Raw genomic sequence first — 15,541 nt, forward strand, 5'->3', positions numbered from 1 at the left:
TGCAATATTCATGATCTCATTTCATCCTCATGACAGCCTTATCAAGCTAGCATTCTCATTTTACAAGTGGGTAAACTAGGCACGGAAAGGTTAAGTACTAGTCCACAGTTACTTAAAGTGGTAAACCTGCAGACCCTGGGTTTTTGACCAGCATACCATTTTGCCTTCTTCTGGGTAAATAATAAAAAAGAAAAAGTCCCTCCCACACCCTGGCCCCATTTCCCAGACTCTTTGTTGTGTATCTGGTTCATTTATGCACCTATAATCATATAAAGTATTCTTATAAAATAGGGCAAGTTAATGCACACAGTGTTCTGCACTTTATCACTGAACACCATATAAAGGGTTTCTCCATGTAAGCATGTACAGAACCACGACATCCTTTTTAGTAGTTGCTCAGGATATGGATGTACCATAATTTATTTAACTAACATCCTTTATTGATGGGCATATAGGATGTGACCTCTAATTGTTAGCATGTTTCCTCTTTCTTCAAGCAGCTGTTATTAACCCTCATTATTTCATTGTGGAGCTCATTTCTATCTTCTCTTATAGTTCATTGAAGACAAGATCCTGGACATTCTCAGCTGTCTTGCAAGAACCCAGCAGTGCACATGCTAGATCCAGGGGTCCATTCCCTCCAACAAACAATTTGACAATGCAGCTCATGTTTTGAGCTGTATTCATTAAATAAATTATTTGAGAGCTGTCCTTTCCTTGATTGGTTCTCAAACATTATTTCACATTTCTGTGTGCATTTTTTTTTTTTTTTTTGGCACTTGAAATAGTTCCTCAAGGACATTCTATGTACTATCTGCAGTTTCTCCTTCAGCGCTGTTTGCTGGTTTTAATCTTTTAAGGTTATCATAAATAATTAATCACCATCATGAACATTTATGGACTCTTCCCCATGAGTCAGGCCCCATGTTAAAAGCTTCATACTCATTATCTCATATTATTTCTCATGATAGCCCAGGCCACAGAATGTAACATAAGTATAAAAACTCCTTTTTCTCCAGTTTTACACATAAAGAGAAACCAAGGCACAGAAAAGTTAGGTAATTTATTTAAAAAAACAAACAAACCAGAATGTTACCTTGTTACCTAAGATGCGGTACTGGGACTAGAACCCCCGTGTGTCTAACTTTTAAATCTAGCCTCCTTCTTGCCTCTCTGTTAGGCCATCACCACTTCCTCTACTTTTTTAACTCTAAAATGTTCATAAGAAGAAATGTCACTTTCTTGGTCTCCTTTTTCTTTTCTCATTACCTTGACTTTGTAGCAAACATTTCTCACTGGGTCATTTATTTGTTTTTTTGGCTTCAGATTCCATCATTTTCCTCTTTCTCTGTGCATTTCATTAGCCATTCCCACAGCTGGGAGCATTTATTTGTTTTTAAAAAAGACTCTGGCTTTCTTCCTTCCTTTGAGTTTTCTTTGAATCATTTTTTAAACATGTCTTGCCATTCTCTTATCCTTTCCAAAGCCAGGAGGGCTTTCATCAACTTGATCATTCCTCTTCCATATTTATTTCTTCTTGTTTGAAGATAATTTGATTGTCTGCCATATACCTTTGTAAAATATCCCTCATTTTGATAAATTATTTTTAGTTATTTCCTTATCATTAATAAAGAGGCTTTATTCCTTTCATAGATCTTAAACTCCCTTGGCCCAGTGCCTTTTTTGTCGGACTGTTAGCATGTGTGTTAAATAAGTAACCTTAAAGTTATCTGTTCTTATGGAATGATTCTAAATGGTTGGAGTTAGGGTAACTTTGATTTACTGCCAATGTCATCACCTTTTCCAAAATCTCATTTGAAAACCCTTCTTGCTGCTGCTGCTTCGTATCATATGTAGGAAATGAGAGTTGGTACTTTTTCACTTTCTCCTCCCAGTTCCTCCTGGTGACCATGCATATTCCCACACAAATCTCATCTTTTAAGCTTCCAGATCATATGTTTAAAAAGAGAAAGGAAGGAAGGAAGGAAGGAAGGAAGGAAGGAAGGAAGGAAGCGTCCAGTCTCATTTTCTTTCTATATTGACTAAAATGAAGACACTCTTTTTCTAGGCCTTTCCCTGACAATACATTTTCTCATTTACATTTAGTCTTGATTTCTCATCCTAACATTTATGTTGTTGGAAAGCCATGTGATATCCTGGAAAAGATCAAAGCTTTGGAGCAAGACAGAAATGGTCCTGAATCTGGCTCTGCCATTTACTATCCTATGTGATCATGCATAAACTACTGAAAGTCTTCCAGCTTATTTTTTCATCTCAGTGGTAAGAAAATTTACCCTGTGGTGGGTGGTTGTAAGGCTCAGAGGAAATGAAGAAAAAATGCATAATACCACACCCAAGTAGAGCAGATGTTCTATAAATGGGAGCTGCTGTTATTAGTGTTGTCATGATGGTTTATTACTAATGGCCGCCTGGATTTATATCCTGCAACTTAAAGTTAATTAATTGGACTCTTCTATTTTTGTTCTTTTAGATTGTTCCTTGTATTTTCCTTTTCCTCCATCCCTCCCCCCTATCATTCTTTGAATGTTACCTTTTACCCATTGGGTTTTACTTTTTCTTTTTTTGAAAAAGTCACTTTATTGAGGTATGATTGACATATAAAAGGCTGTACATATTTAATATACACAACTTGATGATTTTGCACCCCTAAAACCATCACTATAATCTACACCATAAAGATATCCATCACCTGCAAAAGCTTCTTACTGCTCTCTTTATTATGATTATTGCTGTTGTTATTATTTTGTGATAAGAACACTTAACATAAAATCTGTGCTCTTCACAAATTTTTATATTTTATTATATTCTTTCCATCCATTATGATCATATAATGTTTTTCCTGCACTGTTCTACTACTACCTTTTCTAGATGCTTTCTTTATTTCCTTCTCTATTTCTTCCCTTGTGGACATTTTCTTTTTAAATGTAAATAATGTACTCCTAATAAAATAATTTTAAAAATTTGCCAAAGTCTCCAAACAACTGAGTGAGCAAAAAGACCATGAATACCTGCTTTGAAGAGCAATCAAAAGGTGTATGAAAATGATCTGAAAGGAAGTGAAGGGAAGCTGGTCAGGTACTATGATTCTAAGAGAATTATAAGAGAATGCTTCAATTGTGTCATTCCCTGATTGGAAAAGGACCATGAGTAGAAAATGATGAGTGGCCTCAGAAAATGTATCTCAAATGCTGTTTCTGGACCTACAGGACAGAAAAAATAAGCCTTAAGCTTCTTATTTCTGGACTCTACCTCAAATCTACTAGTCAGTACTGGATAGGTTCTGACATGATAACAAACAACCCCTAAAGAGTCCTGGCTTACCTAAAACACAGAGGCAAACACACACAGGAGACTTCCGGCCAAGATGGAGGCCTAGACTGACATGCTCCATCTCCCTCCACAACTGAGAAGGAATACAACTACCATAAAACAAGAACTAACCAGATGTTCCAGAAAATAAATAGAAGTCCAACGTATGAAGTTATAAAGAAGTGGTGCTCGTCTGGATGGGTAGGAGGGGTGAAGCCAGGGAAGAGAAGTCAAGCTATGCTGGTGGCAGTAGCAGCGGCAATGGCAGCAGGATGGCAGAAAGCAAAGACACCTGTATTTAAGGGAAGGTGAGAAGTACCTGGGGAGCACCCCTGGCTGCAGACCAACCTGTCAGCTTGCAATTCCAACTCTGGGGAAGGCAGACCCCCATTGCCTTGGACTGTGAGGCCCAGAGGGAATGGGGATGGAGGAGGAGGCTCCCGGTCTCTCAGTGGAGAGTGAATGGCAGGAATCCATCTTGGACCCCCCTTCCAACATAAAATGCCACAGCGTGGTGAGAAGGGTTGCCCAGTAGTGATGACAGCACAGGGCTCCACCCCTTATAGCATAAGAGGTGTGACAGCCCCACCCAGGAAGCAAAGGTAAACACAAAACTGTCAGGATGGCACAAATCATGATAGAGATCCCAGCGCCGCAGCTGACCTGACAGCAAATATCTAATCTAACAAAGCAGCAGATAGGAAATCTTTCTGAGGCACAGTTCAGAGCTTTGGTTATAAAAATGCTTACAGACCTAACAGCAGATCTTAAACAAGACAGGGTAGGAATGAAGGCTAGTCCTGTTGAAAGGAACAAAAACACATACAAAACTAGTGGTGAGGGAAAGAAAGCCAGGGATAAAATCAACAAATCGGAACATAGGGAAGGAACAAACAGTCAACCAGTGCAGAAAGAGGAAATGAAAAGTGAGGAAAATGAGGAGAGACTCAGAAACCTATGGGACAGCTATAAGTGAACCAACATCCAAATCATAGGGTTGCCAGAAGGTGAAGAAGAAGAACTAGAAATGGAAAAATTATGTGAAAAAATAATGAAGCAGAACTTCCCTAACTTGGGGAAGGAAATGGACTTACAGGTCCAGGAAGCACAGAGAGTTCCAGAAAAAACTGGACCGAGGGAGAACCACATCAAGACACATTATAATCGAAGTGTCAAAAATTAAGAATAAAGAGAGAATCTTAAAAGCAGCAAGAGAGAAGAAGAGAATTACATAAAAAGGGGTTCCAATAAGACGATCAGCTGATTTCTCAAAAGAACCTCTGTAGGCATGAAGGGACTGGAAAGAAATATTCAAAGTAATGAAAAGCAAAAACCTACAACCATGATTACTCTATCCAGCGAAGCTGTCATTCAGAATAGAAGGGCAGAGAAAGTGCTTCCAGGACAAAGTAAAACTGAAGGAGTTCATCAGATCCAAACTATTGTTATATGAAATGTTAAAGAGACTTGTTTAGGAGAAAGAGGATCCAAACTATGAACATTAAAATGAAAACTGTATCACAACAACCAAGAACGGAAGTTAGGGAACTGAAACAAAGGCAAACTAAGTAGGCAATGAGAGTGGGAAAAGAACTATAGGTATGGGGAACATTTTGGGGGGAGGTCAGCAGGGAGGGGGGAGGGGGAAAGGGAGGGCGATGGTACAGGAATTAAGAAGCATAGTAGGAGGGAGTGGAGTAGACAGGAAGTTGTTGAGAAGAACTCTGTGCACAACCAATGGACATGGACTAAGCAGGGGGGACAACTGGATGGAGGGGGGGTCACCGGGTGGAGGGGAATAAAGGGAAAAGAAATCGGGACAACTGTAACTGCATAATCAATAAAACATATTAAAAAAAAAAAAAGGAGTCCTGGCTTAATACAGCAAAAGTTTATTCCTTGCTTGCCCAAACTCAGAGGCATACCTGGCAACTCTAATAGCCTACCTCCATTCAGTGACTCATTGGTCTGCGTTGCAATCCTGAGGCCCCTCCATGATTGCAACATAGGAGAAGAGGAATGAATGGAGAAATACACTGGGGTTCCTCACTGCCTTCCCCTTAATGAGTGCCACATGTCACTTATGATTACATTTTATTATCTAAAAACCAGGCATGTAGCCCTGTTCAACTCCAAAAGAGTAAATATGGTCTCATGCCAGGAAGGAGGGGAGAAATGGATATGTGGGTGAGCACCAGTAGTGTCTTCTACTCCAACTGAGTCTGAACCTTAATGTGTGTGAGAGTTTGGAGGGAGGAAATTCACATTTAAATAAGCTCCCCAGGAAAAGGGAAACTTCGTGTACTTTTGAGGGAATATAAATTGGTGCAACCTCTATGGAAAACAGTATGGCTGTTCCTCAAAAAATTAAAAATAGAACTACTATATGATCCAGCAATCTCACTTCTGGGCATGTATCCACATGAAATGAAATCAGGATCCTGACAAGATATGTGCACTCCCATGTTTATTGTAGCATTATTTATTTAGTCAAGATGTGGAAACAACCTAAGTATGTGTCAGTGGATGAATGAGCAAAGATATATAGATATAGATATTGAAATATTATTCAGCCACAAGAAAGAAGGAAATCCTGAGAGAGCATGATGCAAAATGACATAAGTCAGACAGAGAAAAACAAATACTGTATGATTTCACTCATATGTGGAAGCTAAAAAAGCCAAATGCATAGAAATAGAGAGTAGAATGGTGTTTACTAGGGATTGGGAAGTGATGAAATAGAGGGATGCTGGCCAAAGGGTATAAACTTCCAGTTATAAGATGAATAAATTCTGGGGCTCTAACATATAACATGGTGATTATAGTTAACAATATGTATTATGGTGTACATATACTTGTATAATACTATATTATACTGTAGTATATACTTGAAAGTTGGTAAGAGTATATCTTAAATGTTCTCACCACAAAAAAGAAATCATAATTATGTGACGTGATGGAGATATTAACTAACTTGAAGGTGGCAATCATTTTGATTTGATAATGTTATATAGTAAAATATATGTTTATCAAATCAACACATCATATACCTTAAAGTACACAATGTTATATCTCCACTGTATCATAATAAAAAATAAAATAAGCTACCCAGGTGACATGAAAGTCAAAAACAGTCACCTAGAGGAACCACAAAACATGAAGACTGCAGTGTCAGTGGTTGGCTGGGCACCTGCAGGTGCTATTCAAGGCAGACCTGACTGTATCCAACTTGGCAGGTGGGAAGTGACCTGATGCAATGGCAGCCACCAGTACGCTACCACATGGCTGTACCAGGTCACAGAACAGAAAGGCTCATCGACCAAATTAAGGCTATTAACCTGATTTATTTTTACAGATTAATTTAAAAGTCACAGCAACAAGCAAGGTATCTTAGTTTCCTAGGGTTGCTTAACAAAATCCTACAAACTGTGGCTTTAAAGCAATAGACATTTATTTTTGTGCAGTTCTGGAGGGTAAAAGTCTGAAATCAAGGTGTTGGCAGAACCATTCTCTCTATGAATGCCAAAGAGGAGGATCCTTCCTTCCCTTTTTCTAGTTTCTGTTGCTTCCTGACAATCCTTGGTGTTCCTTGAATTATAAATACATTGCTCCAATCTCTGCCTCCAACCACACGTGGGATTCTCCCTCTGTACTTGTGACTTTGTGTGTCTTCTTATAAGGTCACAAGGGCTAGTGATTAGATTTAGGGCCCACCTACATCCAGTAAGACTTCATCTCAACAAGATTACATCTGCAAAGACTGTATTTCCAAAAGGTCACATTCACAGGTGCCTGTGGTTAGGACTTCCACATATCGTTTTTGGGGACACGGTTCAAACCATTACACAAGGGGGAAAGAAATTGGATAAATTAACACACTTAGCTATGATGTGAGGGTGGTGCAAAGCCCACACCACCAGATTCCTGGTCACAGGACCCTCCTTCTCTTCTTTTTCCTCTAATGATGTGGTTATAGGGAGAGAGTTGAGGTTTGAGTAAGGAGAGCAGGTTCAATGAGACAGAAGGTGTCTGGGCTCAGTGACAAGCACTTGTTTTACTAGAGAGACACAATCGTAGCTTGTCAATTAGCCTACTAAGCAACTATGGGCGAGGACACAGAGGACTGGAGTGGGTGTCACCAGTGAGTGGTCAGACTAGCCCTCTTCAACTGGGAGGCTCATACCTCTCATGCTTTAGTGTATCATGAATATTGATGTTACTTGGTCTTTCCATCCTTTTTTAAATCTTTTTTTATCTTCCATCCTATTTTTTCTTTTTATCTAGAAAACATAAGTAAAACATATTGAACACCCATTATGCTCTACTTACATTTTCTATGTCTAAATTTGTCATCCAGATGACTAATTTACATATACATACTTATACATTTTATCAGTTTCATACATCACAATTGTTTTCTAGTTTTTTTTTATAGCAGTATCAATATTCTCAAACAATACAACAAACATATTATAGGCATTTAAATAACAGAAAACCTATACAGAGTCCTTACAATGTGCCATCAACACATTGTAGCTATCACCTAAGTTGATCCTCACAAGAGCTCTGTAAGGATGTAGTTATTAATGGAGTCAATTATAAACTGATTAATAAGAAACCAAGATGATTTTGGTACCTGGAGGTGGAGTGCTGTATATCAAAAACTTAAAACATATGGAATTGATTTGAGACCAGGTGGGGGTAGAAGGTGGGCTGGGCCTCTGGGAAGGTGTTGGCAGAGCCCATGGAGCTGGGAGGAGGCTGCTGGTGAGGGCTGAGAGGAAATTAAGGAGAAGGATATTGGAAGCTAGAAGTAGTGGTAGAAGTTTTGACAGCACTGTTGCCAGTGGAAGTGTGGAAAATAGGAAAGGGACCTAATGAATATGCTGGCCAAGGCAATTTTCAAGGAGGATATGAGAAGTGCTGCCTGATTTCTGCTCACAGTCTACAGTAAGAAAGAGAGAGAGAGAGAGAGAGAGAGAGAGAGAGAGAGAGAGAGGAGACTACAGTCACTCCCCACAGTGTTGTCCATGTCCACGTGTGATGCATATATGTTCTTTGTCTAGTACCTTCCCTTTCTTTCCACCTGTCCCCCCTCCCTCCATCCCTCTTACAGCTGTCAGTCTATTCTTTGTTTCTGTGCCTAGGATTCTATTTTGCTTGTTAGTTTATTTTGTTCATTAGATTCCAGTTATAAGTGAGGTCATATGGTACTTGTCTTGTGTTGACTGGCTTATTTTACTTAACATTAATAATCTCTAGTTCCATTCATGCTATCACAAAAAGTAAGATTTCCTTCCTTTCTGCTGCTGGATAGCATTTCACCGTGTAAATGTAGCACAGATTTTTTATCCACTCATCTCCTGACGGGCACTTCGGCTGTTTCTTGGCTGTTGTAAATAATGCTGCTATGAACATAGGGGTGCATATATTCTTTTGAAGTGCTGTTTCAGGATTCTTTAGAAATATTCCCAGAAGTCAAATCACTGGGTCAAAAGGCAGTTCCACTTTTAATTTTTTGAGGCAATTCCCTATTGTTTTCCAGAGTGGTTGTACCAGTCTGCATTCCCACCAATAGTGTACTGGCGTTCTCTTTTCTCCACATCCTCACCAACACTTGTTGTTTGTTGATTTATTAACGATAGCCATTTTGGCAGGTGTGAAAAACAAAGAATGAACAATTAAGTATAAAGAAGCAAGGACTTGCTGGATTTGAAAATAAAGCTCTTTTTTTCTCCTAGCTTCTCCAGATGGCATACAATTCTCAAATTAAGAAAGGGGCTCAGGTCAAAGATCAAATCCAGGATAGGACCATCAGATCCTTCATTAAGACTTCAGGAAGATCTAAGGTAGTTCATAGTAGAGCTTTTCAGCTAGACTCAAGGTCCTCTAAACATCTGAAGGGGTGGCTCTTAGATGCTCTTCAGTAAAAATCAAGGCTTCTCAGTATCTTAAAGATGGTTTTTACACTGTGGTCTCACAAGGAGCCCAAGTAGACAAGGACTCATCTCAAAGGGATTTGCGGTTGTGACTTTTGTCTAATGGAATGAGCTCAGTATGATTTACACAAAACCCCAAAGTTTTTAAGAGAAGTATTCTAATGGAATCACCACCACCTTGCCTAATGAGATGGCTAGTACAAAACAAAACCATAAAAAGCATGGTGACGTAATAGGGGTCTTGGGAGGCAATGTATTTTGCATGTGGGAGGAACATAAATAATTTGTGACCAGAGGGCAGATCCTTGCAGTTTTCAAATGTGACTCCACAATTCTTTGACACATTCCCCATTGAGAGGGGACCTATGTCCCCTCCTTTTGAATCTGCACCTATGGCTGCTACATCAATAGAATATGGCATGTGCTGATCTCTGGGCACAAGCCTTAAGAAGCTAATGGTCTTCACTTTCTGTTTCTAGGGGCATTTGCTCTTGGAATCCAGCCACCATGGTTTCAGAAAGCCCCAGAAACCTATGGAAAGTCACACATTGAGGAATCTTATACCCATAATCCTGGCTGAGCCCCCAGACACCAGTCACTACTAACTTGCCATCTTAAGAGTGGATTCTCCAACCCCCTCATTGGGCCTCCCTAGTTAATGCCACATGGAACATATTCCAGCTGTTGCTGCCACATCTGCTCAAATAGAAGATTTGAAAGCAAAACATGATTGTTGTCTTAAGACACTAAACTTTGCAGTGATTTGCAACACATGAGTAGATAACTGGAATGTCCCATTTTATAGACAAGAAAATGGAGAAACAGATTAAATCACATGCCCAAGGCCATATAACTAGCATGTGACAAAACCTGTGCAGTATAGTCTAGGCTTTTTATCTTTCCTGAGCTTCAAAATTTCATGCCAATGCTGTCTTCATCAAGTAATCTTCCAAGTGTTATTTGCTCTCCTCTGGACACTGCCTGTGGGGAAATGTGCACTTACGCGTGTCTACAGTGACATTCTGGTTTGTATATCTCTGTGAGCCTGAGCTCTGGACCCAGTCCAAGTGCTGATAAAAGCCAGCTTTTGAGCCCGCAAGGCTGAAGGCCAGCCTCTGGAGCTGGCGGATCAGCACATCAGCACATGCAAAGGCTGCACAGGCAGGCTGGCAGCCAGAGCCCTCTCCACCCCGCAGGCTGGCATGGTCCTCAAATAAAAACCCTCACTTCTACAATATGCACGCTTGTGTCTTCCTTTTGTTTGTTTCCTGAGCTCTGTAATTCCCGTTACTTTTTTTTTTTTTTTTTTGCCTTACACTTACTAGTTTATTATTAGTCTACCTGTTTCATTCTCTGACCCCTCCATTCTCACTCTGCAATCCTAGATTCACCTTTATTTTTCTCATTTTCTTCTGGAAGCCTCTTCTTCTCTGGCTTCTCCTTTTACAACCTCTGGAGCCTTCTATAAATTCATCCTGGCAGATGTTATTGGCTCAGTTGTTCATTCATGGTAACTAGCCCAGCTATGTAAGCCTCTTCTCATTTCAGTGTGAATTGGACCATTCGCACAAATATGTTTTAGTTTTGTCCTTACAAAGATTGCATAAAATTCTGCTTTAAAAAGATGTAAAACTAGGGACTTATTCTCTTAAAATACCTAAATAAATTTTTCTGCACATTTCCCTGTCTTTTGGACTTATTTTCAAATCAATTGACCTACTTACCTATCCATCCATCCATCATTATTTTTCCTTCTGTCCTGGAGCCTACTTTCCCCATCTCCAATTGAAAAGTAGATCTTGGGGGACTTCCGGCCAAGATGGAGGCTTAGATGGACACGCTAGGTCTCCCTCTACAACTAGAGAGGAATACAACTACTTCAAAACAAAAGATAACTAGAAATTCCAGAAAATAAAACTACACGGAAGCCCAACATATGAAGTTATAAACCAGCGGTGCCATTTGGGCAGGTAAGAGTTAAAGAGGGCAGCGCTGTTTGCGGTTGCACCTGGAGCGGCGGGGCGGTGAGGATTCCCGGCTGCGGTCAAGCCCCTGGCGGTGCGCGACCCCGGCGCTGGGGAGAGCGGCCGCCTCATCGCCTTGAACAGTGAGGCCCAGGGGGGCGGGAGGACGGATCCCGGTCTCCTAGCTGAATAACTGTGTGAATCCATCTTGGACCCCCGCCCCCAAAGAAAGCACCACAGGGCTGCGAAATAGGTCGCAGACAGGCGCCAGTCGCTGAATGGTGACGCGTACACAGGCACTGCCCCTTACAGCCGGCCCAAGAAAACAAAACGCATCTGTCAAAATGAGGCAGACAACTATAGAAATCCCGGTGACACAGCTCACCAGGCAGCAGATAGAGAACCTGACAGATGAACAGATAAGAAACCTGTCAGAGGCTCAGTTCTGGGCCATTGTTATCAGGTGGCTTACAGAATTCACAAAAGAGCAGGAAAAAGATAAGAAAGAAGCGAAAAACATTCATAACGAAAGGAACAAAACCACATACGAGACAGATGGTGAGGAAAAAAAATCCAGAGTTCATTTCAACAAACTGGAATATGGAGAAGGAACAAGCAGTCAACCAATGCAGAGAGAGGAAATGGGAAGCAACAATGAGAGGATCAGAAACCTCTGGGACAGCTATAAAAGGCCCAACATAAGAATCATTGGTTTGCCAGAGAGCGAGGAAGATGAACTAGAACTTGAAAAATTGAGTGAAAATATGATAAAGGAGAACTTCCCAGACTTGGGGAAGGGAATAGACTTGCAGGTCCAGCAAGCAAGGAGAGTTCCCAAGAGACTGGACCCAGGGAGAACCACTCCAAGACACATTATAATCAAAATGTCAAAAATTAAAGATAAAGAGAGAATCTTAAAAGCAGCAAGAGAGAAGAAGAGAATTATGTACAAAGGGGTCCCAATTAGACTATCAGCTGACTTCTCAAGAGAGACCCTACAGGCAAGAAGGGACTGGCAAGAAATATTCAAAGTAATGAAAATCCAAAACCTACAACCACGAATACTCTATCCAGCGAAATTGTCATTCAGAATAGAAGGACAGAGAAAGTGTTTCCAGGACAAAATAAAACTGAAAGAGTTCATTAGATCCAAACCACTGTTATATGAGAAGTTAAAGGGACTGGTTTAAAAACAGAAGCTAGGGAGATGAAACAAAGGCAAACGAAACAGGCAACGAGAGTGGAAAAGGAACTGTGGGTACGGGAAGCATATTGGGGGGAGGTCAACAGGGAGGGGGAGGGGGGAGAGGGAGGGAGATGATATAGGAATTGGGGATCATGGTAGGAGGGAATGGAATAGACGGAGAGAGGTTGGGAGGAACTGTATGCACAACTAATGGACATAATCTAAAAGGGGGGGACAACTGGAGGGAGGGGGGCCACCGGGTGGAGGGGAGCAGAGGGAAGGGAAATTGGCACAAATGTAATATTTTAATCAATAAAACACATTAAATCTGAAAAAAAAAAAAAAAAGAAAAGAAAAGTAGATCTTGGGGATTTTACCCCACCATCTTGCTAGAATTCTTTCTCATATATAGTCTCCATGTACACACTTCAGGTGTTGCTATTACTTTTTTCTGCAACTGTTAAAATGTCACGGTGGCTTTTTACCTGAGCACAATTGCTTGCTTTCATTGTCACTTTTGAGCAACTGAAACTTTAGCCTTGTCCTGCTACCCAGAACTGCCACAAAATTACTTCTGCAGATCTAGTCTTTTTCTTGGAAATAGGCTTTAAATAATCTAGTTATGTCAATTTGAAGCTCTTCTATTTCCTGGAATTGAAATGATTACAAATGATACCCCTCGAGTTCATCCTGATTCCGTTAATAAGTGGAATTTCTGCCTCACTATCTCTGGGAAGCTGCTCTCATCACTTTTGAGTGAATCCACACCACGGTTCACCCCTAAAAAGCCTTCCTGCTGTCCCTCCTGCACTGGCGAGCCTCCCCTTAGCTTCTGCTGAAGCCTTAGTGGAAGAGAAAACTGGCAGATCAGCCTGTTCTGTCTGGCCTCTCTTCCTGGGCCATCACCCTCCTCTGTTTCTTCCCTTCTTCTTCCTGCCTCCATTGTCAGCTTCATCCAGCCTCTCCCCTTCAGAATTCCCATCCGCTGCTGGCTGTGGAAGCTTTCCCATCCCGCAGGGCACTGGGCAAAGGCAAGGTTTAGCCCACCTGACCTCTCATGTCCTTCTTTCTACTGCTGTCTCTCAAGTTCTTCCTTTCCCACTCAGGTGCCTCCTTACGCTATCACTCTCCCTATCCAGTAGCTGGAGTTGACTGCTGCTTTGAGTTGCATATTAGCATATATGCCGTAAATTATTTTCAACTCCCTACCATCACTAAGATAGGAGGCCAGTTCATGCTTCCTGACTTCCTTATATAGGTGACAATCCATATAGTAAACTTATCCCATATGCAGATATCCATGTCTAATTCTTTCCAGGGCAGTGGCCTATTTAGGAGCATTCAGACTATTAGGGCTCTGTTGGCTTTGCTTTGAGATGAAGGCAATCAACTTATTTATTATGAAGTACAACTAATTTTTATCACTTTCTCTGTCTTTCAATCATTAAAATATTTTTAATTTGAAATTTATTTTTCAATTCAGTATTATTTTGTATTTGTTTCGGGTATACAGCATAGTGGTTAGACAATCATATACTTCAGAAAGTATTTCCTCCTCCCACCCCAGTATTTCCAGCACGCACCTGACACTATACGTAGTTATCACAGTATTATTGACTGTATTACCTGTGCGGTGCTTTACATCCCTGTGACTACGTTGTAACCGACTAATCTGCACCTCTCAGTCCATTCACATTTTTCATGCAGGCCTCCAAACCCCACCCCCTGTCAATCATCAACTTATTAAAGCATTTTTAAAAATAGAAATAGAATATTTTAAAGTTACCACATAAGACTAATTCTATGTCAAAAAACATTTGAACAGAAATTCCATTTAAATAAATGTATTTTGACTCTGATGATTGGAGTAAGGAGGGTGAGTGACTCGTGTGGATTTTAACTTGTGGAAGATAATATTTCACTTTTTTATTCATGGGGAAAATTTAAGGGTAAATAGAGAATATTTTCCTTTCCTGTTTATTTTCAGTGAAAACTATGAAGGTCTTTTAATTTGTAAGTAGTGTAATTTTATATTGACTAACCCACTGATACTCTGGCCACTGTCTTGGGAAGGATGTGTAACATTCTTTCATAAAAGAAGGGAAACTCTGCTGAAAGGGCTACAGGTTACCAGTTAAATACACTACTGAGAGAGAGAGAGAGACACATGGAGAGTAATTCGTCCTATCTGATCCCTGGGGACTGGGCATATGCCTAGGTGTGAAATTGGGAGACCAGAGAGCACTTATTTCCTGGAAATTGAGAAGCAGCTTCAGTCGGCTGTGTTGACAACAAAGCTGGAATCAATAGGCTGTTTTATTAATTTATTGTAGGGTGAGTTGCTTTAGCCTCTGGGCATTCCTATGTTCAACTGGGGCTTGTGCCAAAAAAGCCAGAACTCCCTTAATCTCTTCTTTCCTCATTAAACTCACAGCTTCAGTTAGTCACAGATCTTGCAGATCTGGGCTGTGCTCTCTGCTCCTCAGTTTTGTCTCAGCGCCATATGGCTTTTGACAAAGTCAGGCCACAGCTCCAACCTAAACAGTTTAACATTATCAAAAGACCCGCCCACTGAGGAAATCACCCTTGTGTGTTCCTGTAGGTGATACAGCTGGTGGTGGGGATGGGCGAGGCAGTCAGTGCAGAACCGTGAGGGAAAGAGGGAAAGAAATGACGTGGGTGTGGGGTGCAGAGGAATCAAATGGACAAGATGTGCTGGTTATGAGCAATATTTTCCAAGCCCAAGGAAAACACTCTGCTCACATTTCTTTCTTTCTAAGGATAAGGAACTTTCACCTGGATTTGAAAGAAATGAGGATCCAAAGTCTGGTTTCAATTAGGATGTTTTAGAATACACAAGGAGTGTTTTCCATATTATTTCCATAGCTTACATTTGGTGTTTAGGACATAACTGTATTACGTATGCAGGACGTGGGAATGTGAGTATCGGAATACTCAGGGCTGGGGTCAGGGGTGGCTGTTTGCCCGCTCTGGGGTTCTGTGTTCCAGACTTCACCCAACTACATGCTATTTTTGGCTTGCAACCTCCTTCCAGGCAAGCTTGGTGAATATCTAACAGGGAAAAGGAAGAGGAGCAAAATGGAGCCAAGTATCTCCCTACC

Source organism: Furipterus horrens, unplaced genomic scaffold, assembly GCF_987537825.1.
Source record: "Furipterus horrens unplaced genomic scaffold, mFurHor1.1.pri manual_scaffold_3, whole genome shotgun sequence".
NCBI lineage: Eukaryota > Metazoa > Chordata > Mammalia > Chiroptera > Furipteridae > Furipterus > Furipterus horrens.